Source organism: Schistocerca piceifrons, chromosome 2 (assembly GCF_021461385.2).
Source record: "Schistocerca piceifrons isolate TAMUIC-IGC-003096 chromosome 2, iqSchPice1.1, whole genome shotgun sequence".
Lineage (NCBI taxonomy): Eukaryota > Metazoa > Arthropoda > Insecta > Orthoptera > Acrididae > Schistocerca > Schistocerca piceifrons.
The window spans coordinates 1,126,931,361-1,126,948,355 of NC_060139.1; the positions used below are offsets into that span (position 1 = coordinate 1,126,931,361).

Here is a 16,995-nt window from a genome sequence, read left to right on the forward strand (position 1 = left end):
TGGCACAGCGCCACCTCAGAGTAAGTGGCCCCTCATCCCAGCAGGTGGCGATGTTTTAACACCCGTATAGCTCCCCAGACTTACCGCGTCTGTGGATAACTCCATCTCTGCACAGAACTTCACACATTTCCCACACAGTGGGCCCTCGTGTCTTTTACACACAATAAATCTTCAAACTTATTTCATTGGCTAAGTTAAATTTCGAGTGTGACATGCTATTTCGTAAAAAATAGCAAACGGTAGACATGGATGTTATTGTGACTCTTTCCTAAGGCAACATTTGATTATTACACTTGTAGAAGTGCACTGCAACATAAAACAGTAGACCGTAAGTTCAAACAATGGAAACTCCAGGTTGGAATATCAGCAGTGTAGGAAAAGATAGAGTGCTAATTACCATAAAGATGGCACATTAAAATGCAGACACGCACAGTTAAGACACTTACACATAAGCTTTTGGCCACAACCTTCATCAGAAAAAGAAATAGAAATACACACCATTCATTCACACAAGCAAGCACACCTCACACACACATGACCGCCAACTCCGACAGCTCAGACCAGAATGCTAGTCTGTAAGTTTGCTACACAATAAAATAATTATTCTGAGCTACAAGAAAAATGGATTCAAAGAACTAAACTGCTTGAAGAGAAAAAAGGGAAGGTCCCTGAAGCAACATAGTTTCACGAGTGTGCATACCAGTGGTAAATTATGAGAGTCGCAACTCTCTGAAATGGATACGAAGGCCACCAGATTGCATTAGCTTTGTTTGTGTCTCGGATTGTTACCGTGAATGGTAGGAGCTATAAGAGATGTGAAGAGTGTAAGATGTTGAGTGATCCCTGTGAAGGGCACAGATGCCCTGTACTTCTGTGAGTCAGCATTATCAGCACGTAACAAAATTTGAAGGGGCCTAATTGTGTGTCTCCATTTGCCAGGCTGATTGAATTATGCAATATTCAGATTTGTGAGACATTCAGGTGTGGTAGTGGCCCCATGTTGGACTGCTTGGGAACGTAAGGACGGCGTGCTTGTCAGCAAGCTTCCGGTTGACCGTGTCTGACGAGCTCATGGGAGAATTGCTGTAATGTACGCCGAGCACATTGTAACCCTTTCACGCCTGCACCTGTCATGTGATCAGCAGTGAGTCACATTCTGCAAGACCCACGATGACAGTTGTCAGTGAGTATGACAACGACCTAGGGAGAGGGCGTGTGGGGCAGCATCGGATATGACTTCAGGTCACTCTGACAGCACAGCAGTATGTCATGGACATCCTACATCCTCATTTGCTACCTCCATGTCCAACGGAGTTACAAGAGACAGAGCAGTGAAAACATATCCAGTTGTTGACTCACAAAACGGTTTTGAGGTGTGACGCATGTAGTCTTAAGTGAATCATTCATACAAAAAGAAAAGAAGAAGAAGCTAAAGGCAGAATGTGAAAAAAATGGAGAATGGAATAGATATTTGAAGACTTCACACTTGAAACTCCCAGTTTTCCTATTGTGAAAGTGCCTTTGTGACCATATGCATTTCACTGACGATAAACTTTTTTTTTCCCCCTGGGTCTTGGCTCCATATTTTTTCATCCAGTTGAGTCAGAATACTGCATAGTATTTGTGAGGTATTGTTTCAGTCTTGCAAGCTAATCTAAAATACAAATCCCTTTTGCATCGTAGAAAACAATGAGCACTCTTTCTCTCCGATGAAGTCACCTTGGCTATTTTTGTGCAACTGCTGTTTCAATTCAGTCATCTCTCATCCACGGGAACAGATTGGTGCATAGAATCAGTTGTGTGTCAGATTGTCCCAAATTGTTTTTCACATTAGGTTGTAGTCAGGCTTCAACAGACATGCCACTCACTTTCTGGTACGGCCACGGCATCAACTGTTTTGCACATCTTTTTAATTACTGATCTTGCAATATCACACTGTGTTCTTTCTCAGCATTTTCATATTTGATTGTAATTCTAGGAAGTTGTTCATGAGTCATCTTACAGAGACATATGCCACATATGAATTCAGCCACCCATTCCTTAACTGTTGACTATGAAGGAACTCCCCCCATGAACCATGGACCTTACCGTTGGTGGGGAGGCTTGCGTGCCTCAGCGATACAGATGGCCGTACTGTAGGTGCAACCACAACAGAGGGGTATCTGTTGAGAGGCCAGACAAACATGTGGTTCCTGAAGAGGGGCAGCAGCCTTTTCAGTAGTTGCAGGGGCAACAGTCTGGATGATTGACTGATCTGGCCTTGTATCATTAACCAAAACGCCTTGCTGTGCTGGTACTGCGAACGGCTGAAAGCAAGGGGAAACTACAGCCGTAATTTTTCCCGAGGACATGCAGCTCTACAACTTGACTAGAAGAAGAGATCGGTTGGTAGGACATGTTTTGAGGCATCAAGGGATCACAAATTTAGCATTGGAGGGCAGCGTGGAGGGTACAAATCGTAGAGGGAGACCAAGAGATGAATACACTAAGCAGATTCAGAAGTATGTAGGTTGCAGTAGGTACTGGGAGATGAAGAAGCTTGCACAGGATAGAGTAGCATGGAGAGCTGTATCAAACCAGTCTCAGGACTGAAGACCACAACAACAACAACATGAAGGAACTGACTCCTAATAAGTAAGATGATGCCTGTAGATAAGTACAACAAAACAGTAATCTCAAAAAAGGACAGGATAGACAGTACATTCTGTAGGACATATTAAAAATGATTGGTAAAAGAGACTTGGTGTATTAAATGCAGCTTTTGATTACATGATAATTGAATTGGATAGATAATCAATCTACTTGCTAAGTGGTGGCAGAACACACACATAAAAGAAGATTATAATTAAGCAAGCTTTCAGAGCCAGTAGCTCATTCTTCAGGCAGAAGGGTTGAAGTGGAAGGAAGAGGGGTGAAGGATAGGTATAGGAAAAAGGGTAGATTTTGAGAAAGTTACCCAGAACTGCAGATCAAGGGTGACTTTCCAGATGGGATGAGAAGGAAAGACTGATTCCACATCTACATACATACTCCACTAGCCACCATATGGTGCATGGCAGAAGGTACCCTGTCTCACTACAATAGTCTGAATAAAATTACTTGATAGTTGACATCAATCACTTGCTGCAACAATGTTGCCACATTGGCTGCCAGCTACCGTTTGGTTACAGGTGACAACAAACAAGCGGCTCACTTCACAAATTATGTTAAATGTTTAACACAGAGCAATTTTTCTAGTGGCTGGTGCAAGGTATGTCAGAAATGTTGGATACTCTGTCGACTATTGATTTAAAGTGACCAGTGACTGAACTGGGGAAGACGACCCGTTTTGTATCCCTGACTGTAAACTTGTGTCCTAACCCAGCCGAGAAAATTGTGGTCAACAGTCTGCAGCAGTACTAATATCATGATCGCTTTGTTCATGGCGATTAAAGCTAACCCTTAAGGGTAAACTCAAGACAACAAAAACTCAATTTCAGGGCTGAAAGCAAATTGAAATTTCTCCGTGTCATTTGTTACCTGTAACTATCCTTACACTCGTTGCACATGCTGCCATGTTAGAAACCAGCAAACAGTCCGTGTGGGCACTTGGTTGTGGATTATAGATGACTGAGACAGATTCCAAATGAAGAAATAATGACAGGAAGAAAAATAAGACCAAATAGAACAGTCAAAACAATGATGAAAAATGATGCAGCAAATTATTAAAAATAAAAAAAAATATAAATTTAAAGCAATTAATTGAATGAAAATAATAATCACACTCTTTTGGTTAGATTTAGAAATAAAAATTTTGCTGCATTGATGAGATTCAAACCTACGACATGCTACACATTAGATTAATCTGCCAACCATTGTGCTATGCCACAGCACTGCATGAAGTATTTATATATGTGAATGTAGTGACCCAGTTGCAACTATGAATTGCAACCTTAAAAATTTCAGTTTCACGCAGTGTAGTGAAAAGCTTATCTAATGTAAGATGATCTCTGTGAATATGATAACTATATGTATGATACTGAATTACACCTTGTGCTGAGTTATTTGGTAGTGTTTGGTTAGTGCTATGAATGAAATGTGTGTCTTTCATTAGCATTGTTAATGTGTGTTGTTTTTGGTGTAGTTATCGCGTGTCATGAAATACATAATAAAAGTGTCGGGCTCATAATTCGGGATACAAATACATCAAGAAAGAATGCTGAACCAGGAATTGGAAGTGACTGGCCAATTTTGGTGGAGTTTGGCAACAGCAGACAGTTCAAGTGTGACGCTGACTACTCTTATTGGCGTTTGAAGTGCCAACTATCAAGTAATTTTAATTCGACTGTAGTCAGTTCCTTTCCCGTTCCATCTGCCAATCGAGTGAGGAAAAAGTGAATGTCTATATGCCTCTCTATGAGTCCTAATTTGTCGTCTATTATCTTCGTGGTCCTTATGCATAATGTATGTTGGTGCAAGCAGAATTGTTCTGCAGTCAGCACAGTGTTCCTCAAAATCCCTCCAGGGATTCCCATTTGAGTTCCAGAAACATCTCCATAATACTTGTATGTTGTTGTTTCAACCTACTGTTAACAAATCTAGTATCCTGCCTCTGAATTACCTCAATGTCTGCTTTAATTCGACCCCTTGTGGATCCCAGACACTCAAACTGAACTCAAGAAGAGATCACACTAGCATCCTATATGTGATGTCCATCACAGCTGAGCCACACTGTAGTAAAATCCACGCAACAAACGAAAGATGATTATTCACCTTCCCTACCATGACCCTCACAAGTTTGTTCCATTTCATATCACATCGCAATGTTATGTCCAGATATTGAAACAATGTGACTTCTTCATTCGTGACACTACTAATGCTGGATTCTGGCATTATGGATTTGTTTTTCCAACTCATCTGCAGTAACTTATATTTTTCTACATTTAGGGTTAGCTGTCATTTATCACACCAACTGGGAACTTTGTCCAAGTCATCTTTTATCCTCCTAAATCACTCAACGATGACACCTTCCATACACCACAACATCATCAGCAAACAACCACAGATTACTGTCCACTTTGTCCATCAGATCAGTTATGCACATAGAAAATATGAGTAATAGCGTTCCTATCACACATCCCTGGAACGATCCTAATGATACCCTAGTCACTGATGGACACTCACCGTCGGGAAAATGTAGTGGGTTCTATTACTTCAGAAGTCTTTGAGCCACTCACATGTCTGGGAACCTATTCCATTTGCTTGTACCTTTGTTATAAGTCTGCAGTGAGGCACTATGTCAAATGCTTCTCGGAAATCAAGAAATATGGAATCTGGGTTTGTGAATTTTGTGATGGCAAAGTTAGAGGAGCAATGCATCTGCATTAAATTTTGCGTGAAACTCAAGAAAACCTTTACAGTCTCTGTAAAGGTTTTCTTGAGTTTCACGCAAAATTTAATGCAGATGCATTGCTCCTCTAACTTTGCCATCACAATGATGCAGGGAGCCTATAGCGATGAGTGCTTAAGCCATACTCGGTGTTACATATTATTCACACGTTTTAAAAATGGCTTTACAAAAGTCAAAAATGATCCTTGTTCAGGACGCTCTTAGATGTCCCCTGATGATGCTTGTGTCAGGAACGTCAACGAAATTGTGTGTGCCAGTCGAAGATTCACTGTCCGAGAGATTGTAGAAGAATGTAACATTTCAATTGGATCATGTTATGAAATGACACAGCATCTTGGAATGCATTGTGTTGCCGCCAAGTTCATTCCACGGCTCATGAGTCAAGACCAAAAAAACTTTTTGGATCTCACAAATGAGAATGAGAATGAGATGTTCCTTGCGAGAATAGTATGACCCCTGCAGACTTCTTTTTATTTCCAAAGTTGAGAAGGATGAAGTTTCCAATGGTAGATGAGATAGAAGAAAATTCGCAGACGGCACTTTATGTGACCCAGCAAGAGGTGTGTCAAGACTGCTCCTGGAAGTGGAAATGATATTGGGAGCAGTGTATCAATTCTGGAGGAGAGTATTTCGAAGGAGACAATCCATAGTAACTAAAAGAGAAGCATAGAAAATTTTGTGGACAAAGTTCTGGAATTTTTTGAACAGACGTCGTATGACAAAAGGGCATGCTGAGTTGCCCATGAGCGATGCTTTGTACTGATTTGTGGACATAAACTTATTGGTCTCTATGAAACTGATTAGATTCAAACCCAGAATATGTTCAAGAATTCTGCAGCAAACTGATGTTACAGGTATTGGTCTGTAATTTCACAGGTCTGTTCTTTCGCCCTTCGTATATGCAGGAGACGCCTCTGTATTTTGTCCCCAGTTGCTTAGGTCTTTCAGCTGGGTGAGAGATTCACAATAAATACAAGCTAAGTAAGGGTCCAGTGCCATATAGCACTCTTCGTAAAACCAAATTGAGATTCCATCTGCAACTGGCGACTTATTTGTTTTTAATTATTTCAGGTGTCAGGGATGCTTACGAGGGTGGTTTGAAAAGTTCTTGAAACAGAATAGAAAAAAAGTACTTAGTCACTGAAACTTTGTTGTTTTTCAATGTGCCCTGCTTGTAGATTAATTCACTTGGTCCAACAGTGTTCCAATACCTTGATCCCATCTCGACAATGATTTTCCTCCAGGCCTGCAAAATAGTTGTCAACTCAGGCTATCAATTCTTCATTCAAGTGAATCTTCATCCACAAAGAAAAATTTTCAGTTTAGGGAAGAGGCACGTGTGGCAACAATTCATACCTTAGTTTGTGTAATTTTACCATGGTGATGGCACATGCGTGCGAGCGTGCATTGGCTTGATGCTAGATGACGTTCTTCCTTATTAAACCTGGCCTTTTTTGCATATCTTTTGTTGCAATTTGTCCAGAAGGTTAGCATAGTACTCTCCAGTAATTGTTTGCCCAGTGGGGAGATAATGTACAAACAGAATCCCCTTCTCATCCCAGAACACTGATGCCATGATCTTCCCCGCTGAAGGAATTTGGTGGTGCATCCCAGAACACTGACGCCATGTCCTTCCCCGCTGAAGGAGTTTGGCGGAGGAGATTCAGCATGTTTCCACTGCTTTGATTGTTGCTTTGTCTCTGGGGTATAGTAGTAAACCAAAGTTTCCTCGTGGTCACAAACCAGCACAAAAGATCTTGTTTGTTTCTCCTAAAACAGGCCAAACATTGTTGTGATACGTCCATTCTTATGCGTTTATGACCCAGCGTAAAGAGTCGCGGCACCCATCTTGTGAGTACCTTTCAGATGACATCTGGCAAGCGAGAGCAATTTAATGCACTCTAAATTGGTGATCCTCCTTGATCATTATGCGCACTTTTGCAATGATTTCTAGAGTAGTGACACATCTTGGCTGACCTATTCATGGATGATCATCATCTAAGCTCTCCTGACCAAATTTAAATTGATTTATCCACTTGGCAACAGTTGAAGACAAAGGAGCAGAGTCCCCTGGTGTATTCTGGAAATCGGCATGAATGTCGTTCGCTTTCATACCTTTCTTTATGAAGTACTTAATCACTGCTTGAATCTCGACCCCCCCCCCCCCCCCCCCCATCTTTGCAGATCACTACACAGGAACAACAACAGAGCCGTGTCACTGCCACAGCTCTCTTCCAAGAGCACTGACATGGTACGTGTTTACAGGTAACAGTCCAACGAATATCATGTGAACAACTTGTGCTAGCGCTGGCCTCTTGTGGTGATTGTTGTTAGGTGTCTTTGTGCTATTGTCAAATGACGGTATGTTTATATGATTCTCTTGCATGAATGATTTCTTAAATGCAAAATTTAAAACATTTATCTCCTACTGCCACACCAGACTGGTCAAGTGACTTGATGGAAACCTTTGACTCACTTAGTGATTTTACATAGGACAATAATTTCCCCTGCTGCTCAGCCAGATCTTTTGCTGAGGTATGACAGTGGTAGTAACCTTTCCTTGTTGCCATTTGGCATTCTCTTTTGAACCAAGAGTGCAGTAGCTTTTCCTTCCTCAGTATTTTCCGAATTTCATTGTTAAACCACAGTGCCTCTTTTGTATCCTTAATTCGTTTACTAGGTACAGACTTGTTGAGAGTGCAATTCACGATCTGTTTAAGCTTTGACCATAATCTCTCTACGTCCATCTTAATGGAAATAAGTGATGTCAGTTCTGTCTAAGTGAGATGCTAACATCTGCTTATCTGCTCTTTCTGGCATGAACATTTTCCTAGCCTTCTTGACTGATTTATTAATTTTTGTAACCTTAGTTGTTATGATGTTATCATGATTATTAATCCCCATCTCTATGCTGAAGTCATTGATGATATCTGGCCTGTTTGTAATTACAAGGTCTAAGATATTTCCATTGCATGTGGCGTGCCAAACTAGGTGCTCAAGACAATTTTCGAAAACCACATTCAAAAGTGCTTCACAAGATTGACTGCACCCCCTGCAATGAAGCCATAGGCTACCATCTATACTCAGTAGGCTAAATTCACCTGCAACTAGTATTGCATGATCTAAGTATTTACGTGCTACTGTCTGTAGACTTTCTTTGAATGGCTCCAAAACTGTCATAGCAGAACCGGGTGGCTGATTAAAACATCCATTAATTAACGTGATTTCACATAGACTTGTTATACTTCACTGTCACAATCAGCTTTGACCTCAATAGAGACAATGGACACTCCCTCTCCTACAGTGTCTAACCTGCCTTTCCGATATATATTCCATTAATCACTAAATATGTCAGAGCTTTCTACTCTGGGTTTCAGCCAGCTCTCAGTCGCTGAGAATAATTTGAGTGCGAGACTTTCCTGGATGGCAGTAAATTCGGAAACTGTGTTACAAGTACTTTGACAACTGATAAAATTTTGACAATCTACACTGGAGTGAATTCAAAAGATAAACCTCAACCAACATTGAATGTATCTTGGTGATAAAGAGCCCAAATAAATAAATTGATGATTTTATTCCATTTCATCTGATTGAATGAAACACACACAGCATAACTACTCAGAAAACAACTATAGTGCTGATTACTTACATTTACTATCATACATGTAGCACTCTGAGAACATTTCACCTTGTCATAGTAGTCCTGTGTTTTGGAACTAGGCAGTGCTTCATTTCACAAACCGAAAGGAATGGCTTCTGTAAAAAAAAAAGAAGAAGAGGAAATAGTGGTTGCTGGTGTTTTTAACACTATCATTCAATTTAGTTCCTATTGTGAACTTTGCAGCTAGGATATGTAAATGCTCTGAGACTGCTATTGATAATATCTTTATGAACAAATCTAGGGGAAAAAAGTCATATCACAAAACCAATAGTAAATGGACTATCTGATCACGACGTGCAGCATCTTGTGTTAAATGTTGAAACTTGTCAGGATAAAAAAATATTAAATCTGAGTACAGGAGGATAATTGAGGAATTCAGGAAATTGCTCAAAGACATGAACTGGAGAGATGTTTACATGACTCAAATGGAAAATAGAAAGCATTTATTAATAAAGTTACCTCCTCTTTTGAAAATTGTTTTCCCCTAAAGGTAACTCAAATCACACAGAAGTCAAAAGATAAACCATGGATTACACAAGGAATAAAGATATCATGTGGGGCAAAAAGGAGACTGTATCTACTATCTAGGAACATTTCTGATATTAGCATTGTAATGCATTACAAAGAATACTGCAAAATGTTGAATCAAGTAATCCAGAAATCGAAGTAGCTTTATTAAGAGAAAAAGATAATTGTATCGGGCAACAAAATAAGAACTGTATGGGATATAGTGAAGACAGAGAGAAGTGGGGCCAAAAAGGAAGTGGCACAGATAGCTCTAAAAGTAAATGAGACTTTGGTAACAAGTGCATGTAGTGTTGTAAATCTCTTGAGCAAGACTTAATTTTTGTTACTGACGGCTCGGGGTTATCAGGTTCGGTGAATGGTGCAATGGAGTATCTGGGACCAGTCTTTGAAGAACATCGTGTAGAACCTATTCGAGGAACTTTGAATTCCAACCATTGCTTCTCAGTATACTTACTCCTTAATGAAATTTGTTGCAAGTTATATATCTATATTTCCAACAAATAGCTCAATACATATTATCAATACTAGGAATAAGAACAATCTACATAAAGACCTAAAATCACTTGTGTTGGTCCAAAAGGGGGTCCAATATTCAGGAACACACATTTTCAATAAATTACCAGCAACCATTAAAAACTTGGTTTCAGATAAAGCACAGTTTAAACAGAGTTTGAATGACTTTTTGATAGGCAATGCCTTCTACTCTATAGATGACTAACCTAACAGAGACTGTTAGGCCAGCTTAAGTAAAAATATGTTAGATTTAAGTTTTGACAGCACTTGGTTGCAACAGACAATATTAGGTATTTTGTGTATGATAAATTTATTAATAGTGCATAACAATGTTTCATTCTGACAGTGTATTAATTCTGTAAATATTAGCTTTTCCAGTTTACTGTACTGTATTCACCTATTTTGACAATCTCGTGACAAATGATCAGGGTAGTATTCATTATATTAAAATGTTTTGTGTTATACATTCTGACATGTTCCACACCATCTCATTTTTTCGGTGTATGTAACGAAAACTGAATCAAATCAAATCCAATCACCATCTCTCGTCATGTAATAACTTCACTTCTTCTTCTTCCCTTGTCGTCTCCTGTTTTTCCAGTACTCGTCCATCTCCTCCTCATGTTTTTCCCCCTTTATTCTATTCGTGTTGTTCTCAATCCCCTATTTCTTCTGCATCGAAAGCCTTTTATTTTTATTTATTTATTTTTTTTATCGAGGTGAGTCTTTACGGACTGCGTGGTAACAACCGACTTCACTCTAGTGTCCAGGTCTTGTTCTTGCTCCAGCTTTGACTTCCTGCCAGTATCTTCTGAGCCCCTCCAAGAAGTGCCTTTTTATGCCCTTCAGATAATGGTCCTCACTGTCTTTCGGATGTTGATGCCATGTTAAAACCTTGGTAGTTGGTCACCAATCTTCTAAATTTGTTCCTTTCAGGAATTTCTCTCTGAGATACCAATCTGCTTAAGATCTTTTTCACATTCTTTGAACCATCTCGGCCTCGTTTTCTTAGATAGGATGAAACTCCATATTCTTTTTGTTAGTCGATCACCGTCATTTTCATGAGATGACCATAAAATAACAATCATTTCTTCGTAATGGATGCTGTGATAGGTTCTGTCTTGCTGCACGAGTCCTCATTGCTCTCATTCGCCATTGTCCATCGACCCATCTATTACCTTAGGATTTTCCTTAATATCCTACACTCACGCTTTTCCAGCCGCTCAGCTTGACCTTGTCTATTCGTGGTCAAAGTTTTGGATGCTTATAAGCCCTCAGGTTTTACAACTGTATTATAATGTTGGAACTTGGCCCATATACTCATAGACTTTTTGTTATAAGTATTCTTTGTCAGTTGGTATGCTTGGTCTAACTTCCTCATCCCGACAGTTGCTTCTTCTTTTAATCCATTCTCCTGGTGGATGACTTCACCGAGATACCTGAAATTCTTAACTCATCCGATTTTTTCCCAGGTTGGTTATCATCCATTCAGGTCCGTCACAGATGTTCGTCATATATTTTGTCTTTTGAATAGAGATCTGGAGTCTAACTTTTTTCAGCAATTTCTGACAGCCTATTTATCTTGTTGACTGCTGACTCTATGTTGTTAGCAAAAATGGCCAGGTCAGCCGCAAAATCTAAGCAGTCAATGCACACCCCTTTGTTCTTAGGACCAAGTCTGAACCACTCTTCATTTGTTTCTTCTTGGGCTAATAACTTTCTCCACTCTCGAATGACCTTTTCCAAGACACAATTGAAAAGGAGAGGGATAGTCCATCTCCTCGTCTTATGTCTGTTCTGATTGTAAAGGGTTCAGATACCTCACCCATAAATTTAATTTTTGACACTGTGTTAGCAAGAGTTTGTTTGATCAGCTTTCTTGATGTATTATCCACCTCAAACTTTTCCAAAATATTCATTAATGCCTGTCAGTCGATGGAGTCATATACTTTCTATAAATCAACAAACAAGACCACATAGTTATTTCTTCCAATTTTTTTTGTACCTGATGATGTTCTTCAGGTTAAAGATCTGTTCTGCGCAAGAATCGCCCTTTCGGAAACCAGCTTGATAGTCCCCAGTCAGTTGGTTACAATGATCTTCTATTCTATTCTGTATCACTTTGGAGAGAATCTTATATGGAATAGATACTAATGAGGTACCCCTATAGTTATTGACATTCTATTTATCACCTTTTTTGTGTAGACGATGGATTAAAGCTGACTGCCATTCAGTTGGTATCGTCCTAGCTCTCCAGATCTCCTCAAAAAGTTGGACTAGTATATCTAGAGTTTCATTATTTGCCAGCTTCAGTAGTTCCACCACTATTGAATCCTCTCCAGCTGCCTTATTATTCTTAAAGTTGTTGATGATATCTTTGGTCTCCTCTTTACTAGATGGAGATGAGGGGTAGTTTGTGGATTGGGGCACATACAGGGAATCTTTCTTTCGGTTCATCACAATTAAGTAGGTTTTCAAAGTAACGAGACATTATCTTGCAGTTTTCTTTGTTGGTCAGGCCGAGTGTGGTGTGCGTACTGTAAGACCTTCAGTACACACACCATCAGATTATTTGACTTGTTGCTCTAACGAAGTAAGCGAGTGTCAGCAATATGTCTCGTGGTCTTATCATGGCGTGTTTATCTTCTGCCATTAGGTCAGACGATAGAAATGCCACTTGCACGCTTAGAGTAGCAGATTGACGGTGACCAACTTTAAACAGAACTTGATTAATTTTCACATACATTTGTTAAAATAATAACAAATATAAAAATTACTTAACTTGATTCTGGATGCTATTTACAATTGACAATCTGAAGTTCCTTTGGTATTGGTACATTAATCTTATTCTCACATATATCTCGGATACTTGACAAAAGTGCCTATACATTTATCTTCATGGCTATGTACAGGAAAATGGTAATCTTATTAGGCGCAGACTGAATCTTGACTATGGACTGGTACAGACAATTGTAGAACTCGTACAGACTGGTACAGACTAATGCAGACTGGTACAGACTAATGCAGACTGGTACAGACTGGTGCAGACAAATGCAGACTGACTGATCGAAGGTCTTAACACTTGTTATAATACCTCGCACGTTCATGTATCACTGTGCGAGTGTGATGCGCGAGGAGAAAGTGTTCTATGTTTGCAGCAATCTCATTGGCTGCGTTACATATTAATACGTGGATTAGTGGAAGCAGAATTTGGTCCGTCTCTATGGCAGCGCCATCTCGTAGTGCGGAGATGGACGAGCGCTGCGCCTACGCTGTTGTGCTTAGCGGGGCGCACTCTAGTGGGAAATTTGTGTACGCGCTGAATACGCGGAACTATGTACACAACACTGAGCTTTCCATTTTCGTCTCTAAAACAAAAACTAGGGGCTTGGTATCCTTTCAAATTCGATTTGAACGTCTGATAGAAGTCTCTGACATTGTTTATCTGGAAACGCTGATCGATCTGTTCTAACTGCTGTTTCTCTGCAATTGCTTAGCCCTTCGTAGAGTTCTGGCTGCATATTTTCGAACTTCATGGAATACATCAAAATCATCAGGTCTCCTGGTAGAGTTCCACTTTTTCCATGCACTTGCTGTTTGGGCCACCACCTCACCACAAACCTCATTCCACCATGTATGATTCCTCTTTTTAGCTGTCAGGATTGTAGTATTAGCTGCTTGTTGGATCATGGAGGCAATGTCTGCCCATTTATGGGATTCAACTGTCACTTACTGGTGGCATTGTTCCAATATGTTTTGATTGATTTTGAGCTTCGCAATATCATATTTATGAATTTTATTTCCGGTTTTCACGGACTTATTGAGAGGGATGAAATTAATTTTGATCTTGGAGAGGTGATGATCCTTTTAAATTCAGTATTTTATCTGTAAAAAGGTTTCTTTCTATTATTTCTGATTGTTTGATGTTGTTTCTTTCTTATTTCTGTAATCCATGCTATCATTGATTCCTTCTTCCAGAACTACTCATTCAGTAGAGGTCTCTAAAAAAAGATTGATCTTCTGTTAGCCATTACTTCTGATATTTTCTCAAAATTTTTGTAGATCTCCTCATTACTTCTCATTTTCCAGCCATCTGTAGCTTGTATTGCAACCATTATGTTCTAATAATGCTCCTTTGAGGAACCTCTGTTCTGTCCAGCTTATAGTTCATCATTAGGCATCCACATCCATATAAACATCCTGGTCATACCACTGTGGGATAGTGTTTTAGTTTTGTTTTTTTAGTTGTACATTTCTTGTTGTAAATATCCTTTGTCAAACGATTTGCTCTCTCCAGTTTGCTGACTCTTGCATCTACTGTTAATTCTTCTAGTCCATTTTGTTGTACAGTTTGTCCAATATATTTAAATTTACTTACTAATGCTATTTTACATTTTTGTTTTTCTAAGAATGTTGATGCATTGTTTGAAATTGTCATCAATGTTGGTTTTTTGGCTGAAATTTTGGGACCAGCTCTCTTTGCTACTTCTTCCAAAAGATTTCTTTCAATAACTGTCTGTCAGATTTTTTGAAAGTATATCAGAATCATCTGCAGAAGCCAGGCAGTTTACCTTAATTCCATTTGTTTTTCGTCCTAAAATTATTGGTTCAATTTTGTGATTTTTTTTTCTCCAAATTCCAGATATTTTCTATTCTTTCTAGAATGCAGTGTTACAGTAAAGGTCTCCTTGTCCCCTTGTCTAACACCAGTTTTTATTTCAAATGGTTGAGATACTTCTCCCATAAATTTAGCTTCAGTCATCCTATTTGCTAGTGTTTTGAGGATTATGTTTGCTTTAACACAAAATTCTTTGATGATTTTACCTATAATTTCTTTGCCTATCAAATCAAATGTTTTCTTGAAACCAATACGTGATACTATTATAGGTTTGGTGATTAACAGTATGTGGAGAATTATCGATTTTCTAATAAACATCTGTTCTGTGCAGGGTCTTCCCTTTCTAGAGCTCCTTGAGATTCTCCCAGTTATTTGTCTAAAGTTTCTACAACTCTGTCCAGAGAATTTTTGATAATATTTTGTATACCACTGGCAGAAGTGAGGCATCTCTGCAAATGTTGACATTTTGTGTGTCCCCTTTTTTTCATAGCTGTGGATTAATGCTTTCCATAATCTCTTCAGCTTTCCAAATGTTCTCAAACAGCAGTTGTAGATCATTTGTGTGTTCTGACTATGTCAATAATTTTGCTGCAGTAGAGTCTTCATTTGTTGCTTTGAAGTTTTGGAATGATTTGATGGCTTCATGAATTTATTGCTCTGTTAGTGGAAAATCTTCCTCCAGATGTTGTGGGACTGCTATTATATATTGCTACAATGTGCTGTTATTATTGTTGTTGTTGTTGTTGTTGTTGTTTGGTTGCCTGTTCTTCAGCACTTTCTTTCTGTTACCTTTATCTATTTGCCGCCATTTTAACCCATTTACCGATATTTTCAGCTTGTTCTTCACTTATTTGACCTTTTGGTGGCTCCTCTTGAAGAGATCTTATTTCTCAGCATTTAAAATTACATCATCTGCTGCTATTTCGCAAATGAATTTCATCATGTCCAGTCTAGTTTTTTCATTCATTTAACCATACATCTTCCTTGACTCAAGGTCCTGAATTTTTGTCCTTAATTCTTGAACAGTCTCATTTCTCTTTTTACATTTTCCAGATGAATAAACTTTTGGTCCTCAAAGCTAAGATTAGTATCAGTTTTTTTATTTGTTTCTGCCTATGGCTGCTATATCTCTTTAGTTAGAATATTTTCTCTCTCTGTATTTGATTATAGTCTAAGTCTGAATATTTTTATAAGTACATTTATTGCTGTAGCAATGAGTAAAATAAATTGTATTGCACTGCCTGTAGCATGTAGCACCATTTTGACTGTTAGTCCTCTTGCTGTACAAAAAGTAGCTTTGATGATTACTTAATGCAAGTATTTTGTAAGAGCTGTGGAATGGTTAGTATCTGTTTATATTTTTCTGATTAATTCAAGCTCGTCAATGCACATCCTGTGTTAAGGAAATATTTGCACTGAATTTACTGTGTGTTATATATAAGCAGTGGATCCATTGGGGTAGTCTTTTTGGCAGAAATATGTCAAGGTGAACAAAACAGGAGATGGTGAAGGAAGAGAGGGAAAAGATCAACATTTGCTTCTCATCAGCAATATAACTGGGTTGCAACATTCAGTGAAAATTATCTGTGACAGGAAGTTGTCAGAAATACATTTTTTGAAGAAACTTTATGTTTGTATAAGCATTTATTAAATTTAAAAAGTTGGATTTGATCTGTTAATACAAAAGATAATGTTTTGCATTGCAGGCATGATGAACCTGTCAAAGATGAAGAATCGGCCAATGATTCTTATTGGAGGATAACAGTATGTATAACTTAAACTTGAGATTCTTGAAAATAAAGCTAGTCAGTATTTCTTAACAGTACTGATTTAAATACATCTAAAAGATCGCTGTTACCTAAATGAAAGTTGACGAGCAAAGTCTTAGTGGACATTTGTATAAAATTGTCATAGGTGTTATTTACAAGAAGAGTAAATAGTTTCAATAGGAATGTGGTGAGACATTTAACAAATGTCATGACCACACATTAATAGGACCTTATAACACTAACATTATGATATTAGTATGCTTTTACGTAAATAACAGAAACCCTGTCTCTATGATGCCACGTATAACCCTCTTACTAAAATTTAGTTTAGTTTCCAAATAAAATACACTATGGAAGGATAGTCCTGTTTATAGGAAAAGATAATCAATAGAGTTATCCTTCTTACTGGATTTACCGTGTGTTGCGTCTAATGGATAAGTAAATTGGACTATTCACTTCTTTTCCTAAGATCTTACCCAGTGGCTAGATAGAAACACAGTATGAATAATAATATACT

The 16,995-nt window shown here is 38.6% G+C and overlaps 1 pseudogene; it reads left to right on the plus strand.

The window, feature by feature from the left end:
• The window catches only part of LOC124776188, a 55,252-nt pseudogene extending 38,781 nt beyond the window's left edge, over window positions 1–16,471 (plus strand).
• Window positions 16,472–16,995: the final 524 nt, after the last annotated feature.